Below are 23,103 nucleotides of genomic sequence, written 5' to 3' on the forward strand. Positions count from 1 at the left end.
AAAGATTCCATGCATTTTAAAACATCCATTCTTTGTCGTATTACGTATTCCATTGTAGTTCCCGAAGACTTATACTAGAGACGTCGATAGTTGAGTTCTTAAATTCTTTGCATGCCCCAATTCTGTCAAGGCACAAACGACGAACAAGATGAAAACTATTCGTTGCCAATATTGTCCAAGAAAATTGTACGTGACTTTACGAGGCTGATTCTTACATCGGTTACATATTTCTTACGGTCCGCTTTTATATATAATAATAAATTAATAATTAAGACAGTTTATTTCCAATCTTAACAAAAGTATAATATAAAAATATCCAAATTAAAACGATTCCAATGCAAATTCTAGGACTTTTAGACCATGTTTAATGCCGCATTCATGAAATACGTAGAAATATGTGAATAAGCACGTAAATCTTGAGAAATCGTAAATGATGTAATCATTAACTTTTCGACGAAAAAAATCTCATGGATTGTATGAAAATGTTTCGACTTCAGTATAACCATTACGTTATCATAATTAATATTGTTTTTGTACTTTTTAGTTCATGATAGATAGTAATTAATTAAAAAACAAAGTATTCCTTAGACCAGTGTTTTCTAACGTGGGGCCCACGCCCCACAAGGGGCAGTTTATTGTTAAGGGGGTTATTCCAAAATACATTATATGTTTGAAAATTTACTTACTTGTTTCGTGAAGAACTTCCTAAAACCTATCATGTATGTTTATTAAGTGAACAATTCATTTTTTTTTATATCAAAAATTATGTATGTTACATAGGGGGGCATAAGAATTTTGGTAAGACTAAGGTCTTAAGACTAGACGCAAAAATCGTTGGGAAATACTACTTTACACAGTAAACATTTTTTGACGCAGTTATTTGGTAATTCTTGTATAACATGACATCAAGAAATCATGATAGATTCAATGTATAAATTTTTAAGTAAACGTCCAAATTATATTCATTGACATATAGATATAGGTATAATTCAAAACATTAAAGAAATATAGCATTTTTAACGGAGTTACAAGGTTATAACTTGGAATAAATTACAGAAACTGGAGTGCGAACGCTCTGTTTTAGGATTGTAAATCACACCCCTAACTCTTTTCTTCTTATCTTCATTGCTTAGGTAATATTGCTTTATAGTAATACCTAGTACAGCTATGTTTATACGGGAATAATGGAGTATTCTAATGGTGAAAGAATGTTCAAATGGGTCTGGAACTGTTTTACGAACTACACTCTATATAATTATATTAATGTATAGGTATATATTTCTTATGTATCACAATATAAAATCAGCTGCCAGCTGTGGTATTTCCAGACCATTTTGACTTAGGGTCTTTCAAAAAAGATTACCAATTCTTAAAAGGACGACAACGCACTTGCGAGCCCTGGCAATGTAAGTGTCTTTGGGCGGTAGTATCACTTAACATCAGATGAGCCTTCTGCCCCATTGCTTCTCTTTTATTAGGTTGGGGAAAAAGTCTTTTCGCATTATAGTATGTATGAACTTGTAATAAAATCTCTTTGGCTATACTATATGTATCTGGCTGGTTTTGTTATCAAGGAAAGTTGAGATTTTAAAGAAGATAATTCCAAAATCAAATTAGGATAATGACTGTTTTTTATTTATTTTTCGTACCGTCAAGATGAGTGAATCGAATGAAGAAATTCGATACATTTTAAAATTTTACTACAAAAAAGGTCAAAATGCAACACAAGCCGCGAAATTTTTTTGCGATGTTTATGGACCTAGTGCAGTGTCTGTGAGAGTAGCACAAATTTGGTTTAAGCGTTTTCAATCCGGAAATTTTGATGTCAAAGATCCAAGTCGCTCTGGTCGCCCTGTGACAGATAAAATGGATGCAATTTTTGAAAAAGTGGAGCAAGATCGGCATATCAGTAGTTACGACGTAGCTGAAGAACGGGGAATTGACCACAAAACAGTTTTGGCGCATTTGAAAAAAACTGGGTACACAAAAAAGCTCAATACTTGGGTACCTCACGAGCTCACTGTAAGAAACCTAATGAACTGTGTACTCATTTTTGATTCTTTATTACGATTTAATAAAACCGAACCATTTTTGAAGAAGCTGATAACTGATGATGAAAAGTGGATCACGTACGACAAGAACGTGCGAAAAAGGTCGTGGTCAAAGGCCGGTCAGGCTTCACAGACTGTGGCGAAACCCGGGATAACTCGCAACAAGGTGATACTGTGTTTGTGGTGGGATTGGAAGGGCATTATTCATTATGAGCTGTTACCACCAGGCAGGACCATCGATTCTGTACTCTACTGCTAACAACTGATGAGATTAAAGCAAGAAGTTGAGAGAAAGTGGCCGGAATTAATCACCAGAAGGGGTGTGGTTTTTCATCATGATAACGCTAGACCTCACACATCTTTGGCCACTCAGCAAAAACTAAGAGAGCTTGGCTGGGAGGTGATAATGCATCCGACATATAGTCCTGACCTTGCACCTTCAGATTTCCACCTGTTTCAGTCTCATCAGAATTCTTTAGGAAGTGTCAGGTTATCATCACGAGAGGACTGCCAAAACCAATTATCGCGGTATTTTGATCAGAAGCCCCAAAATTTCTATAGCAATGGGATCATGTCCCTACCTAAATAATGGCAAAAAGTTATCGAACAAAATGGTACCTACATACTTTAGTTAAATGTAAATAAACTATATTAAAAAATGTTTTGAATTTTCTTAAAAAATGCGAAGAAACTTTTTCCCCAACCTATTATATGAAAAAAAATTACACGTGCTTGAAAATTTTAAACAATTATTCTTTCTTATATAATATTACAGTGTTTAAAGTTTTTCTTACCCACTAGCAGAGTCTAAATGCGTATTGTAATAAAAAATATTAGAACCTTTAAATTTGTTGTATACTAGCAGACTCGGCCAAGCGTAGCTGTGGCTAAGTTTTTTGTTATATATATTATATAGTAGTAAACTATAACGTAGTAAAGGGAAACGGTAGTAGAACACCAGTCATGGCGACCGCTTTTTTGTTGGTTATTCCATTCAATTGTAACTTATGTGAAACTTTGGTACTTTCAAATAATTTGCAATAAAATAATATTGCGGGTATAAATTAAGAAATTAGTTATCCTATCTTTTAAGTTAGATCAAACTGCACACGGTGTGCAAATTTGATTGAAATCGGTTAAATAGTTTAGTAGTCCATAGCGGACAAACAATGTGACGCGTAATTTATATATATATGTATTAACATATTGCGAATAATCTTTTGTTGTATTGTATTGTGAAACCAATCTATGGTTTCAACATCTGTACAAACATTATGTTTGTATAATAAACAGTATTTTTGTTTAATTGCCAAGTTTTATCTTTGAAAATATGGAGTATTGTTGTCTAGATCAAAGATAAGCCACGGGCGACTTATAAGCCTTTGAGGCGAGTGCTGTCTGATTGGCAATCCCATAGGCTTTTGACTGACAAACAAAACGATTGTGATCAACAGATAGAATTGTTGGTGGCCATTTTTGTGAAAGATAATTTGGAATTTATCTGGCATTCGAATAAATTATATACCAGTTAGTGTTGTTGTGTGCGATTTTCAACTCTGACCTCGTGAGTTCTAATCCCGGATACAAATCTTTCATGTATACAATTTGTATTAAGTATTTTATTATTATTTTGCAAATGATATCATTATCAAATTTTTTTTAAAACTTCATGAGTAAGCGGTAGTAACGGTGATATATGAATCTAAAAAAAAAAAATACTTAAAAAAAAAGTTTGCATCGGCCGGGAATCGAACCCGGGCCGCCCGCGTGGCAGGCGAGCATTCTACCACTGAACCACCGATGCTTATAGATGTTAACGAAATATTGCAAACGTTTCGACAATATTACTGTACAAAGAAATTTTAACCTTATTATAATGTCTACAATGCGATTTTATAAGTGACAACATCCTATGACGTCACTCCGAATTTGTACAACTGGCGATAACGCGTATGTCATTTTAGTTAGATACATATTAAAGCCGGGCGCATACATACTGATTCCTGATCAGAAATCCTGATCAGGTTTCCTAATCAAGAATTCCGTGTGGAGAGCGCACACATTCTGTTTTTTGCATTCGGAATTTAAACGGTCAGTTCGATCATAGACGCTTCTGATAACGCACGAGTATGGACGACGAAGACGAATTGATGCTCATTGCTCTTTTATTGGCGCTAGACAAAAAGGGCATAAAACGTCGTTATTGGGTGCATCCACTGAATACCCAAAGAGTAACTGAGAGTCAATTCTATGTCAAAAGAGCAAAGTTACGGGCATACCCAGAAGAATTCTTCAAATATTACAGGATGTCAATGAAATCCTTTGATGAGCTTCATAATAGCATACGAGATAAAATAAAAACGCATACGTCTACTCCGCACAGCGCCAACGCGATTCTGAAATTCTGAATGAAAATTTCCGTACATGTGCGGCGATCGAGCCAAAATGTATGCGAATGCTGCGTTCGGGGTGACGTCATCATGTTTTTTTCCGTTCTTCCAAAACGAACGCACGGAGAAATTCCGAACCGTACGTCAGGTTTTTTTCTGTCCGGAAAAAGTAAGAACGGTGTGCGCCTTGTCGAACATTTTGTATGCACACGGATCATTCAGGTTTCCGAATCTGAAACCCTGATACGGAAACCTGATCCGGAATCAGTATGTATGCGCCCGGCTTAAATCATAATCTGATTTTTGAATGCAGGAATATGTTACGTTTTTATTAAAAACATTACTTACAATTGTAAAGATTTGTTATATTGCGTTTTTTCATTATTATTATTACTTTTATAATATTTAGAAAAAAATAACTGTAACTTGAAATACCTTTCTTGCATGTAAAAATGAGTCTCAGAAACTATTAAATCTGATTTAAATCAAATATTAAGTTTCCGAGAAATTTGTGGACCAACTTTACTTAACAAATTGTGCCAATTCGACTTAGGGTCCTTCCTTCAATAAAAGAGTGTACCAATTATTAAAAGGCCAACAACGCACTTGCGAGCCCTGGAAATGTGAGTGTCTATGGGCGGTAGTGTCACTTAACATCAGGTGAGCGTCTGGCACGTTTGCCCCACTGTTATATTAAAGAAAATTACACGTGCTTGAGAATTTTAATCAAATATTCTTATTATTTTTGTAAACAGTCTAAAAATAGCAAACACACGTGGCATTTATTTTACAATTTGTCATTTGATATTTCAATAAATTATTTTGCATCAAAAATATAAAATACTAATATTTCATAGATTCTCTTTACGAAATTTTATTTTAAAAAAAAATAATTTCTATAGGGAAATTCACCCTTCTCACTGTCTCTCAATCGATCTCAATCGCTCTCTACCTTTCGACAAAAACGCTGCACATCTTCGTGACGTTCCGTAAAATTTTTACCCTCATGCACCTAAAGAAGTTTCACTTTAAAAACAAAACAGTACTAATGGAGCTACCTTCAATTCGGTTGTTCGAGCGAGAGCGATAGTCTTCACTCATATTCGACATCAACGAAGTCATTGATCACGCGCAAACATTTTTAATTTGTTAAACATTTTATTGTTTATTAAACATTATTTAAAATAAACACTAGTCTAAAAACTACAACAGCTACTACTATTTTTTTAAAATCAGGAAAGATTTTTTATATCGAAAATATTATTTAGCCTTTTATAAACTTCTATCTGGCCACCCTAAGACAAAGCGGACCAGCTACACTTCTTATTCGTCCTGTCCTGTCTTCCACGTTTACGATAAGCGTTCGCCTGGGAATCCATTCAGTGGTTTTCCTTGTCCACTTACCTATTATATCTCATGTGGCCTGTTTGGCTGAGGGCCAGGGGCAGATTGGGGTGGAAGAAGCTGGAAGCGGCCTTTGTGTCTGCAGGGTGATTCAGAACCATATATGTAATTGATGTATTATAATTTATTAGCAATTTTGTTTTTTAGTGGGTGAAACATATTCCTGATTTTAATAAATTTGCGTTCTTACTATAATATTTCTATTACGCTACCTTCTGCTGAGTGAAAAGTTTATTAAGAATATTATGATTAATTCCATTTGCAAGTTATTACAAATTACAAATTTCCAAAATAAATATTTTTGTTGTCTTGAACGAAGTTCAATTTTTTCGTTTGCTGCACTTGATTTTAGAGGAACGAGGAGGTTAGGAAATAATAATAGTGGGTTGAAAAGTTCATATGCTAACATAGAAAAAAATCTTGTTTTTGATAGAATTTGATTTGATTATACAATATAGTTGCCTTCGAGAACGATACGATTATAACTAATACAATTTTTGGATACGATTTTTATAGTACGATTTGGATTAGCCTCAAAATAGGCTTCAGTTTCGGCGATCAGCGCAAAATTAATGTCCAGCGTAGTTATCTTGAGGTTTGCTATACACCAATGGAATGTGCGGAATTAGCACTACAGAAACGAAAATGATAAGTCTTAAAACACAAAAATCTTTGTCCAACACAGAAGAACACTTGTCTACAAAGATAAAAATAATCAAAGAAAGTGATATAATCGGTCAATATATATAAAGTCGTTACGGCACTGGATTTAATTGTTAATTAGTAAAGCTATTCAAAAAATACAGAATAAGAAAAGAAAATAGAATTACACTTGTTACAGCTCTTTTTGTGTGGAACATCGTAAAAGAACAAAAGAAAAGTTACGAACACGCAATCTGGAAGTTTGCTAATATTAGGACATTTGGTCCCCTTGTAAGATGAAAATCTTATAAATTATGATCAATTAGATTTTTTATATCAAGTAATCATTGACATAATGTGAGGGCTGGTGCGCGTAAATTATGAATACTTTATTTTTTTTTATAATACTGCCACCTATTGACACTCACATTGCTAGAAGCTCGCGAGTGCGTTGTCGGCCTTTTAAGAATGCGTACGCTCTTTTCTTAAGGGCCCTAAGCCGACTTGGCTCAATTTTATAAGTCATATTTGTTATAAGGCAGTCTTAATTGTTTCCGAGATATGGGTGTCACATTTCTAAATTTTTTTTTTTTTAAAGACAAGTCACACCAATTGACCTAGTCCCATGCTAAGCTGGTGAGCTTGTGTTATGGGTACTAGGCAACGGATATACATACATATTATAGATAGATAGATATTATAGATAGATAGATATATAAATACATATTTAAACACCCAAGACCTAAGCACAACACCAAATGCTCGTCACATCGATGTTCGTCTCAGCCGGGGATCGAACCCAGGACCCATGGATTCGCAGTCAGGGGTACTAACCACGAGACCAATGAGTCGTCGTATATGCAAGAAAGATATTACTTTTATAATTAATAATAAACGTTCATTATACACACGAAAATGAAATGGAAAGCAATTTAATAAATCTTTATAATTATAAGTCATGTATTTGAAAAAATAAGTCGAATTGGTTCGGAGTAACCCAAGTTTCACATATAATACGACAAAAAGTGCCTTGTAGCATATATTATGTTACATTTCGTAATTGTTTTTGTCTCCAAATATCTCGGAAGCTAAGAGTCGTTTTTTCAAAATCGGTTCTGTTATTTTTAAGATATGGGTATCCTCATTTGTATTCGTTTGTTTTCACAATGAAAATGGGCGGAGCACATGGTAAGATGAACAGAAAAGTGGAACAAAAAAGTAATAGACTGCCCAAGATACAATTAAGGGAAAAGAGGAAGATAATTTAGAAGATGGATTTACCAGACTAATGAACCAGCATATTACAGAGGGTGGGACAGACAGAGATGGTGGGATTTGGAGGAGGTCTTTTTCAAAAATAAACAGTGTTACATAGATAATACTCCTACAGAATCAAGCAACTAAAAAAGAAAACAAAACCCTTCATACCGGTAAACAAAAAAACCCAAAAAAATATTACCACGCTAACATAATACTCCCTAATCCCACTGGTCCCCGAGGGGAAAGGGCCCACCACCTTCCATTACATATGAAAAACAAAGAACAATCATCAAAATAAAAAACGGCGCTTCACGTCACATTAATTAAAATTATGTACATTCAACTTAAGATCCCTATCATCGAAAACAAGACAGATCTGAACAATGCATTCAGAAAACTCATAGAAAAAAATGAGAAATGGAAAATGGTTGAGGAGGCAGTATAGTATGGCCCTGAAAGAAGCCATACTATACTGGAACACTAAAAATAATTTTTTACTACTTATACTAACACAAGTAATACTCATATTATGAAATGTTTACTAACCATTTTTGTATGGATTCATTAATAAAGCTAATAAATAATAATAATAATGAATAAATGTATTTTAATATACCTAGTATATGAACAAAAGAACATATGAACAATTTTCAGTTTCAGGTATTTTTATCGCTTACCATCACTATAACAAATATTTTAACAGGGTTTATGACTAAGGTTGAGATTTAAAAATATTTTGGAGAGATTTCGAGAATCAAAACTATAATACACATCAAAATGCGTTCTTTGTTTTAATATCTAAATTAAATTAAATACAACTTAAGCGAATTCCTTTTGATACAGTGTAAAACAAGTTATATGGCCCTCAAAAGTTTTGATTTAACTTCGGCAATAAATTTTGAACTTAAGAAAGAAAACTCTTATAAAATGCCAGCGGGTGTTCAGGTACCTATTATGAATTGTGTTTAAATCATTTGAAGTTAGAAAACTGCGGTTTAACTATAGATTAACAAATCCGATGACAGCTTTTGTGACAAATTTAGAATAAATAGTTATTTGAACTTTGTAGTCTCTTTTTAATCAAACAAAGAAGTTATTATAGACTTAAAGAAATAAGTTTATCAAGATACTTTGCATTATGAGTAGTGTTGGCCTAGTGGCTTCAGCGTGCGAGGTCCCTGAGGCCGTAGGTGCGATCCCCGGCTGTGCACCAATGTAATTTCTTTCTATGTGCGCATTTAACATTCGCTTGAACGGTGAAGGAAAACATCGTGAGGATACCGGCTTGCCTTAGACCCTAAAAGTCGACGGCGTCTCTCAAGCACAGGAGGCTGATTACTTACTTGTCTATTAGATTGAAAAATTTTACGAAACAGACTCAGAAGTCTGAGGCCCAGACCTAAAATGCTTGTAGCCACTGATTAATTTAAACTTTGTACGTTCTTTTTATCAACTAATGGAAATTCTGAGTTCTTGTAGACTTAAAAGAAGTTTATCAACGTATGCAAAATAAATAGAAAACCCAATGCATTTTCTTTATAAAACGAGTTTCCTTGTAACATCTGTGAATATTCACGAGTTCATTTATAAGATAAGGCAGACGCGACAAAGTTGACAATTGTATGCAAATGTACTCGAGTTGGACGTTTACTAAAGTTGGTATTAGATAAGATTTAACTTAAAAGCCTTATTTTTGCAAACCTAGTTTACATACAATATACAATAATAATATAATACAATTTATTATTCTAAGATGCGGCCCCCGTTTTGGAGAAGGCCTGCTCTAACTTTTCCCACCTTATTTTATCTTTTGCCGTCAGCATCCAATTTTGGCCAGCTACTCTTTCAATCTCGCCAGCCCATTTATCCCTAATTCCTCTGTTATTTTGGTCCAGTCCATTTAGTTACTGTTTTTGACCGTTTTGCTCAGCGTCTATTATTTTGATTTTCTGCGGATACATTCTTCTTTAGTTTAATTCCAAAGATACTTCTCGCTATTTCCAGCTGTCACGAAAGTATTTTGGTTAAATGGTTCATGTAAAGTAAGGTGTGATCTGTTTTATTTCAAATAAATAATGAATATTCGAGGAGTCTAGGACCATGGTTATAAAAACTGTGAATTGTTTTTTTGAAGTTATACTTCTTTAGGCGCGTTATGAAAAATTGATGAGAGTGAAATTTTACGATGCGCGCGCACCGTTACACAAAATTATCAGTATGAAGTTAGTGGCGCATGTTGGCACGCACACCGCCTCTGTTCACTGTGTAGTGTGTATTTATCCACAAGCTTTGAGTTTGTACATTTAAAACACGTGTTTTCATTATGTGCGAACTTTATATGTGCGTCTGAATTATAATCAGAAGTGATTTAATTTGAATATTTAAATCAATATTAATTAATATTATATTTATTTAATTTTTCAAATGTAAACTGAGCTTTATTGACTATAGTGACTCCTTTTCCAATATTTGATTATTTAATTGTAATTAATTATTTGCATGCAATCAAAAACTATTTTTTAATTATGCCAAAGAAGTATAACTGCTTACGCGCGTACATAAGTACACGCACCGTTTTTTTTAAATATCGAGGAACCCTTTGAAACCACAGTTTATGGGCGCCTTTGGGTAGTACAAATAGCCTTTTGATGGGATCGGATGGGACTGCTGTAATACACATATCTGATGCAAAAAACAAAAGGTTTGTCATGACTGTTGGCTGAAGTCCAATTGAGAATGAGGCAGACACAATTCTACGTCCGTCTGCATTTACCAAAAACCTAATTAACGTTTACTATAACTCGGTAATATGATTTCGAGCTGCCATTATGTGATTCTATATTTGAATTTCGAATGTATGTATGATTAGTACAAATATTACCATATTTGTACTGTGCCAGATTGTCAAATGTTTGTCTTTATTAAGTACGTAGAAACATGAACATAGATTATCCGATGAAAAGAATAAGAAAACTTTGACAATTAGGAAACATTGGAACAATTTTATAACGAATTAAGTTTTAATTAGAAATTTTGTTTCTTTTCAGATCTTGTGTCATCCTTCGAATAACAAGTAAGTTAATGGAATCATAATTTACTTTTTCTAGCCACTCAGCAAGATATGTAAGAAGTCTCAAGCTAAACAGTTGGGCATTATATCATTTTAATGTGTATTTTAATTGTAATTATATTTCGCTTCATTCAAAGGTTTACCAAAGCCAGAACACAATAAATGTCAAATTTATATACGATAAAACAAAAGCCGATCGCTCCACTCTGAACTCGCATTCAATAAGCGCATACATTTTAATCCCTTTGGAAGATTTATACAGTTTCCGAATACCAAAATATAATCCTTTTCTCAAAGCGCTTTCAATTTATACGAATGTATTGTCCATTTATATTTGCATAATAGTGATAATTTGACGTCTGTTTGAGCGGAAAACTGTTTCATAATTTCGATTTTAGATAGCATTTTATTCGGATTTCCAATCGAGAAAAATATTTTATGTATAGGAATGAGACGGTGACATTTATGCGACAAGTATTTGAGATTTTTCGAATATTTTATTGAAAGTGATAAAAATAATGGTTGCTATAACATGAAAGGAGTATATTATATCGGAGTTATAAGATATTTTTACGTTTTGTGTCATCATATAATTTTTTAGAAATATTATGGATTATACGCAAGTTGAGGCAGCGGGAGACACTGATTTGTATAATATACACTTCTTCCACGCGGATTTACTACTCTGTAACGTACTTTTGACAATTAAATTATTCAATACATATGTTATTTAATCGTGTACAGCCATTATGAGTATAGTACAGCCCTGCGATTCTGTAACTCACTTTTTGAAAAAGGTGGGAGCTTGTAGTTTATTGTTTATCAGAATGCCAAATCATAAAATGACAGCTTCACGACTGGTTTGAGAGCGACCGCCGATGCGAAAACCGCTGTGTGAGTTCGAAAAGTAAGTTACAGAATCGCAAGGCAGTGCACGTTGAAATATACGAACAATTAAGAAAAATTTATGGTAATTTCCCTGTTTTTTTTGTTCATTGGTGGAGACAACTTTTTGTAAGTTAAGAAGAAGAACGACCCGTACATCAAATGCATGTATTTTATAAATACATTATGTAGTACATCTCTTGCGTAAGTTGAAGAAACAAACATTTGTTCCCTAATACATTATTCATGTCGTTTATTTTATTTTCGTATACGCTATGAATGTTAACAATAATGTCAAAACAAAAATACCCAATGGCTACATCTGTCGGTCTACGGTCTTCCCCTGAGATAGAAATTTGTATCGTTCGTATCTTTTTTATTTCACTGTTAATTTTCTTGGATGCCGGGTATCTTACGTTGTCCTTTATCGCAAGCGAATATTCAATATTAGCTATGTATTTCACAAAACATTATTTTTATATTTTTTTATGATTTATTCTGTTCATCTACGTTTTAGTTAATAACAGAAAAACATAACCTTAAAATATAATAACTAAAATATATTATTAAAATTCACTTTAGACAAGGTTCCGAAGATACTGGCAGCGTTCCCTCTTTGAATAGCTAGACTAAATCTTTGTCCGAGGTAGCTACCAGCTCTTCGGTCTCCTGTGATGTTGAATAACCTTTTAACCTTAAAAAGCCTTATAGCGGTAGGACCCCACGGACCAAGGGTCTCGACACCGAATGGGACAAAATCATATTCAGAGCCTAGACCCCTGTATTTCTATGCTTTAGCTTTTTCAGCCGCTTCAGTGAATATTAAATGCCCTCAAAGTAAGAATAATATTTTAATATTATCGTGTGAATGGATTATATTAATTATTAAAGTACCATTCAAGGTTAATAAGTGCGTTAAAGTACACTGCAATAGGAACTACATTTTTAAATATATTTTGATTTTCTATTTATGAAAATTTATTTATAATAAATAAATAATTAAAAAAAAAATTTATTCATGACAAATAGGTCGTGCCAAAATTTATCTATCCTAGTTCACACAATTATTACATGGTACATGTTTAAAACAGTTTTTTCAGAAAAAGTAGTTTTAGTGTTACAACTTATAAGACCTTAAGTATGCGAGAATGTGTGAGTGTGAATGGGTATGTGTGCGTATTTGAGAGTGTAGCCGAGAGTTGGTATGACCGTGTGCTGTGTCACTGTTAATTTTTGGTTAAGTCATGCCAAGATACGTAGTATGGCCTCTGTAGATTCGAATTATTATTATATTCCTTTAGTTTGAATAATTTATGAATCGATGTATCTCTTTTTCTTTTCGTGGTTTTTTATGTTTTCCTATAAGTGCTTATCACATTAAATCTTGTATTTTATTTGTTTTATGTACCAAAGTGCAGTTTGTCGAGTCTTGGCAAGCTATTGTAAGTACCATACTTTAAATTGTAACGCAGACGCAATTTCTAACTTTTCTTATCGCGTGAATGTCAAAGAAAAATATTTTAAACAGAAGCCATTTTCTCGACGACTTGTCTCATTTGCATTTCGGTCGCGACTTTTAATCTGCCCCAAAAATGTAATAAAACGCGAACAAAGTTAAAAAGGAATTAATTTAATTCATTACGTGAATTCGTGAATGGCACTTAGAAATAATTCTTTTTAAATATCTTTGAAGCTACACGGAAATTTGTATAAAATATTTATGATTATAGTCTATGGTTTAGATTAAAACAAGTGACTTAACGCTTAGTCTGACCCCCTACGACAAAAAATCGGTTGTCTGTAAAGTCGGTTTACTGACGATAGTTGAACTTGACAACGTCATAAGAAAATACTGATGGAATGGTTGCATTTTTCAAAAGAAAACTTTAATTTTATTTGTTTTATATATATTTTGTATGGATATAGAAAAAAAAATCACAATTGAATTGATCAAGCTACATTTATTTGTACGCATAAATACAATTATGTCAATTTTTAACGAACGAACGCTGCCGAACGTGGAGGCCGATTATGCCTCTTTGTCGCTCGTTCCGCGCTCTCGCTTGCACTTCAAGCCTTAAATGGAACGCCTCAGAGCGAGGTAACGCCGCATGCGTCAAGAGCGAGGCAAGGCCGCACGTGTCATGTTTTTTTGTGCGTGCAGCCGGCTCCATCGAATTATAAGACGTTGTCACGTCAAAATGCATTGACATACGGGATGGCGTAGTCTTGCGCTTTCGCGAATTTTGTAATCGTTTTTGACATTCATAGCATGCCCTAAGACGCATCTAAACTGAATAAACGTATATTTCGATTGATTGATAGTTCGCACTAAGTCTTATTCATGAATCTCCTCCTAAATTATCGGGCTTAATTAAGCTCTGCATATAATCTGGAGGCTCCAATTCTGGAGATATCATTCTCTGCTTGATAATGACAAAATTGTTCCTACCATTGGAATATTACTACTTCAGTGAATTACAATAATTCTTCAAACTGCAGATGACTTTACACGGGTTCATTAACGAAAATTTATCGACATCGGCGTTACAACTCTTCAAACTTCAGATTTCTGTAACTGTTTTCGTGATCTATTTTACCAAGGTAAGTAGGTGATCAGTCTTCTGTGCTAGATATACGCGGTTTTAAATGCTACGGAAAGAAAAATAAACAGAAAAGTTCATTGTTGTATAGTCGGGTTTCGTACCTCCGACCTCAGAGGTGATAGTATAGATAGATAGGATATATATCCAAAATTAGACAAAGATATCCAGTAAAAGAGCGATTATCAGCTGACTGCCCAATGAGCAAGAATGAAAGTAAAAAAAAAAGTCAAAAATCATTTATTCATGTAGGTATCACATTGTACACTTATGAACGTCAAAAGATCCTGCTGATTTATTACTACTTATTTCTAAAACTTCGTTCCGTCTTTTGTTTTGTTAGTATCTCTCCCAAGGGTATATGGTACAAATATATGTAGAAATTAACTTACATGTCATGTACGCCCGCATATGAACTCGTATGGAACAAACTACAGCAACATTTCCTGACTTTAAATTAAACTTTATTAAACTATACAAAACTAGAAATTTTGCCTTCATTATGCCAATTATTCAATTGCCAACTTGGAAATGCTCATATGACCCGGAAGTTGGGGATAGAGTTATGGTCAAAGGTCAATAATTGATTACACATATAATTATTTAACAAATGTAAACAAATTATTGTAAACCTATTTTAAAGAGTAAGTGTGGAGTTTCTTGCCCATTCTTCTCCACACGAAACTACCTTTTGGAAGGGGCAACTAGAATCTTCTTTGTATTTTGTTTGATGTTCAAAAGCCATTTTAGGTGGTCTAATTGAAATAAATGATTTGACTTTGACTTTGATTGAGGTAGGAATCGAAGACGGATTTGCCTGACACATGCTTCTTAAAAAACAAACTTTTAACGCTGAAGTCACAATAGAATTAATAATTAAAATAATCTTTTTCACGTTCGCAGTCGGTTTATTTTAACAAAAGTTCATCTCTAATTCGCTCTGGCTAGGCTAGACTCTCGACTCTGATGTTATGCGTTGAAAATCCTGCTGTGTACAAATATATTTTTGGATGAATGTGTGTCAAGGGTTTTTGTAAATTAATTTTGTGTCCCACATAATCCCTGACGTTAAGCGAAAAGAAGGGTTGTTTGTTTGCATTGTTTACATGCAATTGTTTTTGAAGTTATACTTCTTTTGGCGCGTTAGGGAAAAATTATGAGAGTAAATTTTTACGATGCGCGCGCAGACCGTCACAATAAACACCCTGAAGTTAGCTATAGTTAACATTTTAGTTTCTTTTTTTTATACAATCACTAGCTGATCCGGCAAACGTCGTTTTGCCATGTATATTATTTATAATAAAAAATAGGGGTTGATCGTAGAGGGGTGAAAATTAGGGGTTGTATGTATTTTTGGATTTTTGTATGTTGTATCATAAAAAAATAGAAATTAAAAATTTTGTCTAAAAAATAAAAATTTAGGGGTGGACTACCCCTAACATTTAGGGGGATGAAAAATAGATCTAGGCCGATTCTCATAGATACCGGATAAGCACAAAAAAATTCATCAAAATCGGTCAAGCCTTTTCGAGGAGTATGGCAACGAAAACTGTGACAGGAGAATTTTATATATTAGATAAGCCTCTTGTAACTCACATGTCTACTGAACTCCAACCAATGGACGTGAATTAAATAGTAAATATCAATATGTATAAGTTGCATGCTAAAATAAAAAATGTCCATTTCTTTAATTATGTAGAAATATTTATTTTTTGATGATATTTAAATAGATGATTCGTTATATTAAAACTTTCAATGAGTTAAATACCTTTTATTGTTATTGTCGTTTTTTCTACAAACGTAGAATACAATTTTTGATTTTTTTTAACTTGTTACGCCAAAGAAGTATAACTGCTAACGCGTGTACATAAAGGTGGGAACTGACCAAAGTTACGATGTGTAATGTAGCATTCGCATCGAGCGTGTAACGCATCGAGCATGTTACGCTATGTTTTAAAATCGGCGTAACATGCTCGTCAAACGTCTGTGCTCCGCTTTCGCCGCCAGTGCAGTGTTCAGGAGATGGCCGACAGCGAGGACGCGTTGGTATCTTTAATTCTACTTAATTATTCTTTCATCCAAATTAAGAAGAAGAAAAAACGTTACTGGACATTAAACTTATTTAAAAACAGAGGCGTATGTGGTGGTTTGTCATTGATAGCAACTTTGAAAAACCAAATGATTACTGGACAGTATAAAAACTTTGTACTCATGTCTCCGATCGATTTTGAAGAACTGTTGAATTTATTTGCTCTGGATGAGCTGGGTTCCACAACACTTCCTCTTCTCTGTATTTTTCTAAAAAATACAGATTGTCCCACTCCATGTTTGATTGATTGATTGACGTGTGATTACTCGCTACGCGCGTGCGCTCGGGACGACTTTTGACAAAGAGCGTACTGACCGAACCGCGTAACACTCAAAGGATTCGCCAAAAAACCGACAGCCGGGTGGAGCACTCAAAGCGAGCAACGAGCGGCTCGTTGCTCGCTGGTTTCCCCGTAACACGACGTACTGACTGCACGAATGCTCGCTGTGTAACATTACATTACATGTTACATTACACCTCGTAACTTTGGTCAGTTCCCACCTTAAGAACACACACGTTTTTGGAACGAAGTTCCTTATCGCGCGTTGTGAAAGGGGGCTAGACGGAAAAAATTCTTACGAAAAGTTGTCACGACACTTTTTTGCTATTTGCTATTGTAATACACCGGTTCTCGTCCGATCACCGAAGTTAAGCAACATCGGGCAAGGTCAGTACTTGGATGGGTGACCGCCTGGGAACACCTCGTGATGTTGGCTTTTTTTTTCGTCGTAAGATTGGTCTCGAGAAAATCTATCATACTGTTATGATACCAATTAACATATAAATTAATCGAAAGGGATTTCGTTCCATCCGGGTGTCCCTTGACACCTCTAAAGTTTTTTTATGTTACTATGAGTAAACGAAAGTCATCAGATTTTAAGGCCATAGCGTTAGTCTCTCCTAGACTTGTGCAGAAAATAATAGTATCAGAGAAACAAATTTCTGCATTGAAATAAAATTCAGTGGATTTATCCAGACAGAATTATTGAGCAATAAAATCACGAAAGCGTAAACTCGGAAAAACTCAGAGGAAATATATTATCTAGAAAAACACTTTAACGTTAGACACGGTAAACTAGAACTGATATAATGTCCGTAACGAAGGATTTTCTTTCATCATTTGTCATCAAATCGCCGCTTTTTTTTTCATGAAAATAAATATAAAATAAACAGAAACAAAAATGCCTCGTTGGGGCGATAAGTTAGCCATACATTAAGGCAGTTTGTGTGTGCAGACATATATATCGCAGTTTTATTAGTATGTAAGGCGTTTTCAAGTTAATAATTTCCAATCATTACAAAAAAAATATACAGCTTCTTTTTTACATTTTAGAATTTTTTTTTAATATAAGCCTCCTCCAGCTTCACCAACTAAGTCTGTCTATGGCTTTCTTTCTCCATTCGCTTCCTGCTACCGCTTCTATTTCTTCTATGGATGGATTTTATCCTTGGATAGAAGAAGTTTAAACAAAGCATTAATTCGTTATTTTATAATTAACATTCCGGAAAATAAATATTAAAAGAAGGTCCTATTATTTTATGTTACTGATGGAATGATGAAGATCATGAATGCCTACAACTATATATATTTATAAATGTAATATAACAAGAGCAAAAGAGACAATATAAATATATCTTATAATGTATTTTATTCTATAAATAATAAAAATAAATAAACTTGCCGCTACAACCTTTTAGGTCTGGGCCTCAGATTTCTGTATGTTTCTTGATAATTTGTCTAAAGTAGGTGATCAGCCTCCTGTGTCTGACACACGCCGTCGGCTTTTTGGGTCTAAGCAAGCTGATTTCCTTTGAGCGAATGTTAAACGCACACATAGACAGAAAGTCCTTTGATGAACAGCCGAGGATCGCACCTAAGACCTCAGGGATGGGAGTAGCACGTTGAAGACACTAGGCCAACACTGCTACAAACACATTATATAAATAATATTATATATAATTCTAGTAATATATATGCAGATAATCTTATTTGGAATTATAAATAATTACTAGACATTCATAATTAATGTTGATAAGCCTCGGGTTGTCTAATAATTTTGCGCGGTTCATATCTCAAACTCAACTATTAGCTTTATCAAAACCGCGTATCTACGGTTAAATTATGAAGACAATATGAGAATATAGTGGCATTTAATTATTAAATTTACGCATTCACAAACTTCAAATCTCTAATGTTTTTATCCGGGCGTTCTCTATGTGTTTGAGTCTTACAATAAAAAAATCAATGGCTCTACAACCTTTTTAGGTCTGGGCATCAGATTTCTGTATCTGTTTCATAATCATTTATTTATCTAATAGGTGATCAGTCTCCTGTGCTTGTAGCGCCATTGGTATTATAAGAATTTATAATGAAATTGTTTTTTCTATTAGTTTAGAAAACGTGTCGAAACTATATGTTAAGATAGTGTTAGGTTGGGCTGTATAATATTTAAATATATAACATGAATAGCTGCCCCCGCAAGATTTTACTTAGCCTACCTTTTTAGTACCTACCAACATGGAACATTTTGCTATGCTACTCCGGAGACTATTCGATTTTCTGGAATGAAAACTTTTTAGGTTTTTCTGTGCATTTTTCTTTATATATATATACCTCTTAGTTCAAGTCATAAGTTTTAAAGTAACAATGAAAATAGGGGTTGATCGTAGGGGGTGAAAATTAGGGGTTGTATGTATTTTTATATGTTGTATCATCAAAAAATAAAATTTAATCGAAAAAATTTAATAATTGTTTTTGTGGTGGACACTGGACACCCCTTATCACTTAGGGATTTAAAAGATAGATATTAGCCGATTGTCAGACTTACTGAATATAAAAAAATTATAAGAATCGGTCGAGCCGTTTCGGAGTATGGGAACGAACTTTGTGACACGATAAATTTATATATATATAGAGATTATGTTTTAAGTATAATGCGCGACCTCGGGAGTGAGTAATACTGCTCATAGATTAGCATGACAAGAGACGTTAAGAAATATTTGACACACATGTTTTACCGCTCAAAGGAACTTTAAAGCTTAAAACTTGAACTTGTCCGAACTTCTCACAGGAAAGTATAAAGTTTCACCTACTAATTTAAACTTCGTGCACATGATTAATTAATATGTGCAAACGTGTACATCCAAAGTTTGTTAAGTAAAAACTTAGAGACGTAAAATATACTTTATTACCCGGTGATACGGTATAAAATGGTTAAAGTAAAATTTCGTTTATGTTTGCCTCTTTCTGTCGGAACTGAGTTCTTGTTGTCCTTTCAAAGAACTAAGTGCTACACCTTATCGACCCCAGCTATTTAAATAACCTGTGTTTTGGTAGCCATTTCCTGACATTGTTAATAATTAATGTACATTGATTAAAACGCATTAGATTTCTTGCAAGCCATTGGGGCTGGTTGTCGCTTTGTTACAACATCTAATAATTATAATTTTCATTTAAGTTTTCAAAGTCTTTTCTTACATTTCCCGTAGTCATTCTTCCTGGTCACACTTTTTCGGTCGCAAAGCCAGCGGCGTGAGTAATAATGTTATAGTAGTAATCTTTACGTAGTTACCACTACGTATGGATGTATGAAAGACGTTGAATCTAATCCAATCATTAAAAGATACGACACGTACTATGACTCCTTTAAAAATTAAATACTAATAATAATAACAACAGCCCTTGGGGATTGGTGACGCCTCGTTGCAATATACAATACTCGTATCTTCATTTTAGGAAGTAACCAATATCTTCTTACATTTCCCGTAGTTCATATTATATTATTACTAGCTGTCCCCGCAAACTTCGTTTCTCCCTAATGTGATTTTACTTAGCCTACCTTTTTAGTACCTACCAACATGGAACATTTTGCTATGCTACCCCTAAATAAATTGTTTTTTTTTGGGGTGGATACCCCGTATCACTTAGGGGTTTGAAAGATAGATAGTAACCGATTCTCAGACTTACTGAATATGCATAAAAAATTTCATAAGAATCGAGCCGTTTCGGAGGAGTATGGGAACGTACGTTGTGATACGAGAATTTTATATATTAGACTAGAATAAGGTTCGAAGGCTATACCACTCTCTAAGTTTTAAACAAGGTCTTTTCAAGATTTTCTTAGGAATCGAGACGAGATAAAATACCTGATTGGGACAGAAAAAATATCGTTAATCAGTTGATCCATGGCGTTGTAGGTTATGTAAACAGGAACACAATGTTAAAGACAAAAGTTCGATAAAAAGTCCATAACTACTGAGATAGCCAAATGGCATTTCTCTTTTCTCAAGACCCAAATTTATCTCATAACATATTGTATGACGCCGATGGGTCGTTTCGATAGTTTATCAAAGACAATATTTTATGTAAATTGACTGGGGAATGGTATATATTTTTCTTTAATATTTAACGTGTACGAGTTAGCTAATGTATTTATCAACCTACGATCGGACATTTATATTTCTAGAAAACCAAGTTTTGGCTCCAAAATATGACAAAGTACTTTTTGAAGCCACTTTATACGTACCAAATACTTGGCATTGTACCAAATGTACTCACGTTTGTCAGTTTTTATTATTTACTGTGTACACTTTCACCGCTCTTAAGACCGTAGCGAGGCGGAGAGTTTAGAGTTTATTGCCAGTTCTTCTCTTTCGTTCTATGCCCTTGATTTGAGAACTGGCAGTAAATGTAAAATTAGAAGCATTTAATGTATATTTCTCTTTTGACGTGTGCATTGTGTTACCTATTAGTCTAGTCGACAAGTTGAAAATGGAACAAAATAGAGATACTACTCTTAAAATTATGTGCGATAGCTCATTGGATCCGGAATGACGTCTAGAAAAATGTGCTAAAAGCGTGTATTAGCACATAAAAAATTGCAAAAGTTATAGACCATTAAAGATGAAAAAATAATGGCATTTAGTTTTTTGCCAATATTTAATAAACTATTAATATTTAAGAAATTTCAAATAAAGATTCTGAAAGAGGAGGAAATTTCTAATAAAAAACTCCTGACTCCCAGAACTCTATCTCCATTATTTATAATGTTAATTTAACGCTGAAAATAGGTCTGCGGTTGACATTTTTAGGATTCGCGCGTGGCGTCAAAAGCGACTACGGCACATTAATTAATTTATTTAAGGTATTGAATATTTTTTTTTAAATTTGAAAAAATTATGGTGTGTTCTGAACACTATAATTAATTTATTCCCGTTGAAAATTTTACTTAAAGTTAATTTTTCAACAAGTTAAATAATTGTTAACTAACGAAATTTTCTCGAACGACCGTCTTAATTGTAAGTGAAAAAAAATGTTTAAATAATGGTCGTAAAAATATTTCGCTTCGTAGAGCCTTTCTTACATACATACTTAACAAGATCGTGCCATAAAAGTTAAAAAAAATATTTATACTTTGTTTATAACAATTTTTTTACTTAAACAAAAACTTAAAAATCCATGTAATGATGTTAAAAAAATTTTTTTTTTTCTAAATCATCATATAATAGTTTTTTTATTAATAAAAGATATTTATTGATTTGCAAAAAAAAAAATTCCCGCCATTTGTTGATAAATTTTTTTTAAACAAATTGATTAAATCAATATTTTTTAAAAAAAATTTAACACAACTTTATTACATTAAAAATTTTATGATTTTTAAAAAAAAAAATTTTCCTTAATAACAATTTTTAATTGTTTATAATCGTTTTTTTTAATTTTCTATTGTTTAAATAATTAGTTCAGAAATTTTTTTTTCCTAAAAATCATAATTGACAGTCTTCTATAAAGTAACAGAATTTTTTTTTTTTTAATCAACAATTCTATTGTTTATTAACTTACCAATTTGTTATAAACAAATATTCAACTTTTGTTTATTTTTTTTCTAAAACTTCTAAAATTAACAAAAACAACCATATATAACAAAGTATAGAAAAATTTTTTTTGTAAATTTTTTGATTATCATGAATATTACTTTTATTTAAAATTAAAAAAAAAATGTTCTATACTTTGTTATATATGGTTGTTTTTGTTAATTTTAGAAGTTTTAGAAAAAAAATAAACAAAAGTTGAATATTTGTTTATAACAAATTGGTAAGTTAATAAACAATAGAATTGTTGATTAAAAAAAAAAAAAATTCTGTTACTTTATAGAAGACTGTCAATTATGATTTTTAGGAAAAAAAAAATTCTGAACTAATTATTTAAACAATAGAAAATTAAAAAAAACGATTATAAACAATTAAAAATTGTTATTAAGGAAAATTTTTTTTTTTTAAAATCATAAAATTTTTAATGTAATAAAGTTGTGTTAAATTTTTTTTAAAAAATATTGATTTAATCTATTTGTTTAAAAAAAAATTATCAACAAATGGCGGGAATTTTTTTTTTTGCAAATCAATAAATATCTTTTATTAATAAAAAAACTATTATATGATGATTTAGAAAAAAAAAAATTTTTTTAACATCATTACATGGATTTTTAAGTTTTTGTTTAAGTAAAAAAATTGTTATAAACAAAGTATAAATATTTTTTTAACTTTTACGGCACGATCTTGTTAAGTATGTATGTAAGAAAGGCTCTACGAAGCGAAATATTTTTACGACCATTATTTAAACATTTTTTTTCACTTACAATTAAGACGGTCGTTCGAGAAAATTTCGTTAGTTAACAATTATTTAACTTGTTGAAAAATTAACTTTAAGTAAAAT

At 32.8% G+C, this 23,103-nt stretch overlaps 1 protein-coding gene and 1 non-coding gene across 2 annotated transcripts in view; one reads left to right on the forward strand and one right to left on the reverse strand.

Annotated features, from left to right (window-relative positions):
• The window catches only part of LOC125049664 (calexcitin-1), a 48,982-nt gene that overhangs the window by 3,088 nt on the left and 22,791 nt on the right, over positions 1 to 23,103 (forward strand). Inside the window, exon 2 of the mRNA XM_047649062.1 lies at positions 10,795 to 10,820. The gene's annotated coding sequence lies outside the window, so the exon portion shown is untranslated. The remainder of the gene's footprint in view (positions 1 to 10,794; positions 10,821 to 23,103) is intronic.
• Trnag-gcc lies at positions 3,785 to 3,855 on the reverse strand. Its single transcript has one exon. It is a non-coding gene; the product is annotated as a tRNA-Gly (tRNA).

The sequence above is a fragment of the Pieris napi genome, chromosome 5, assembly GCF_905475465.1.
Source record: "Pieris napi chromosome 5, ilPieNapi1.2, whole genome shotgun sequence".
In the NCBI taxonomy this organism is placed as follows: Eukaryota; Metazoa; Arthropoda; class Insecta; order Lepidoptera; family Pieridae; genus Pieris; species Pieris napi.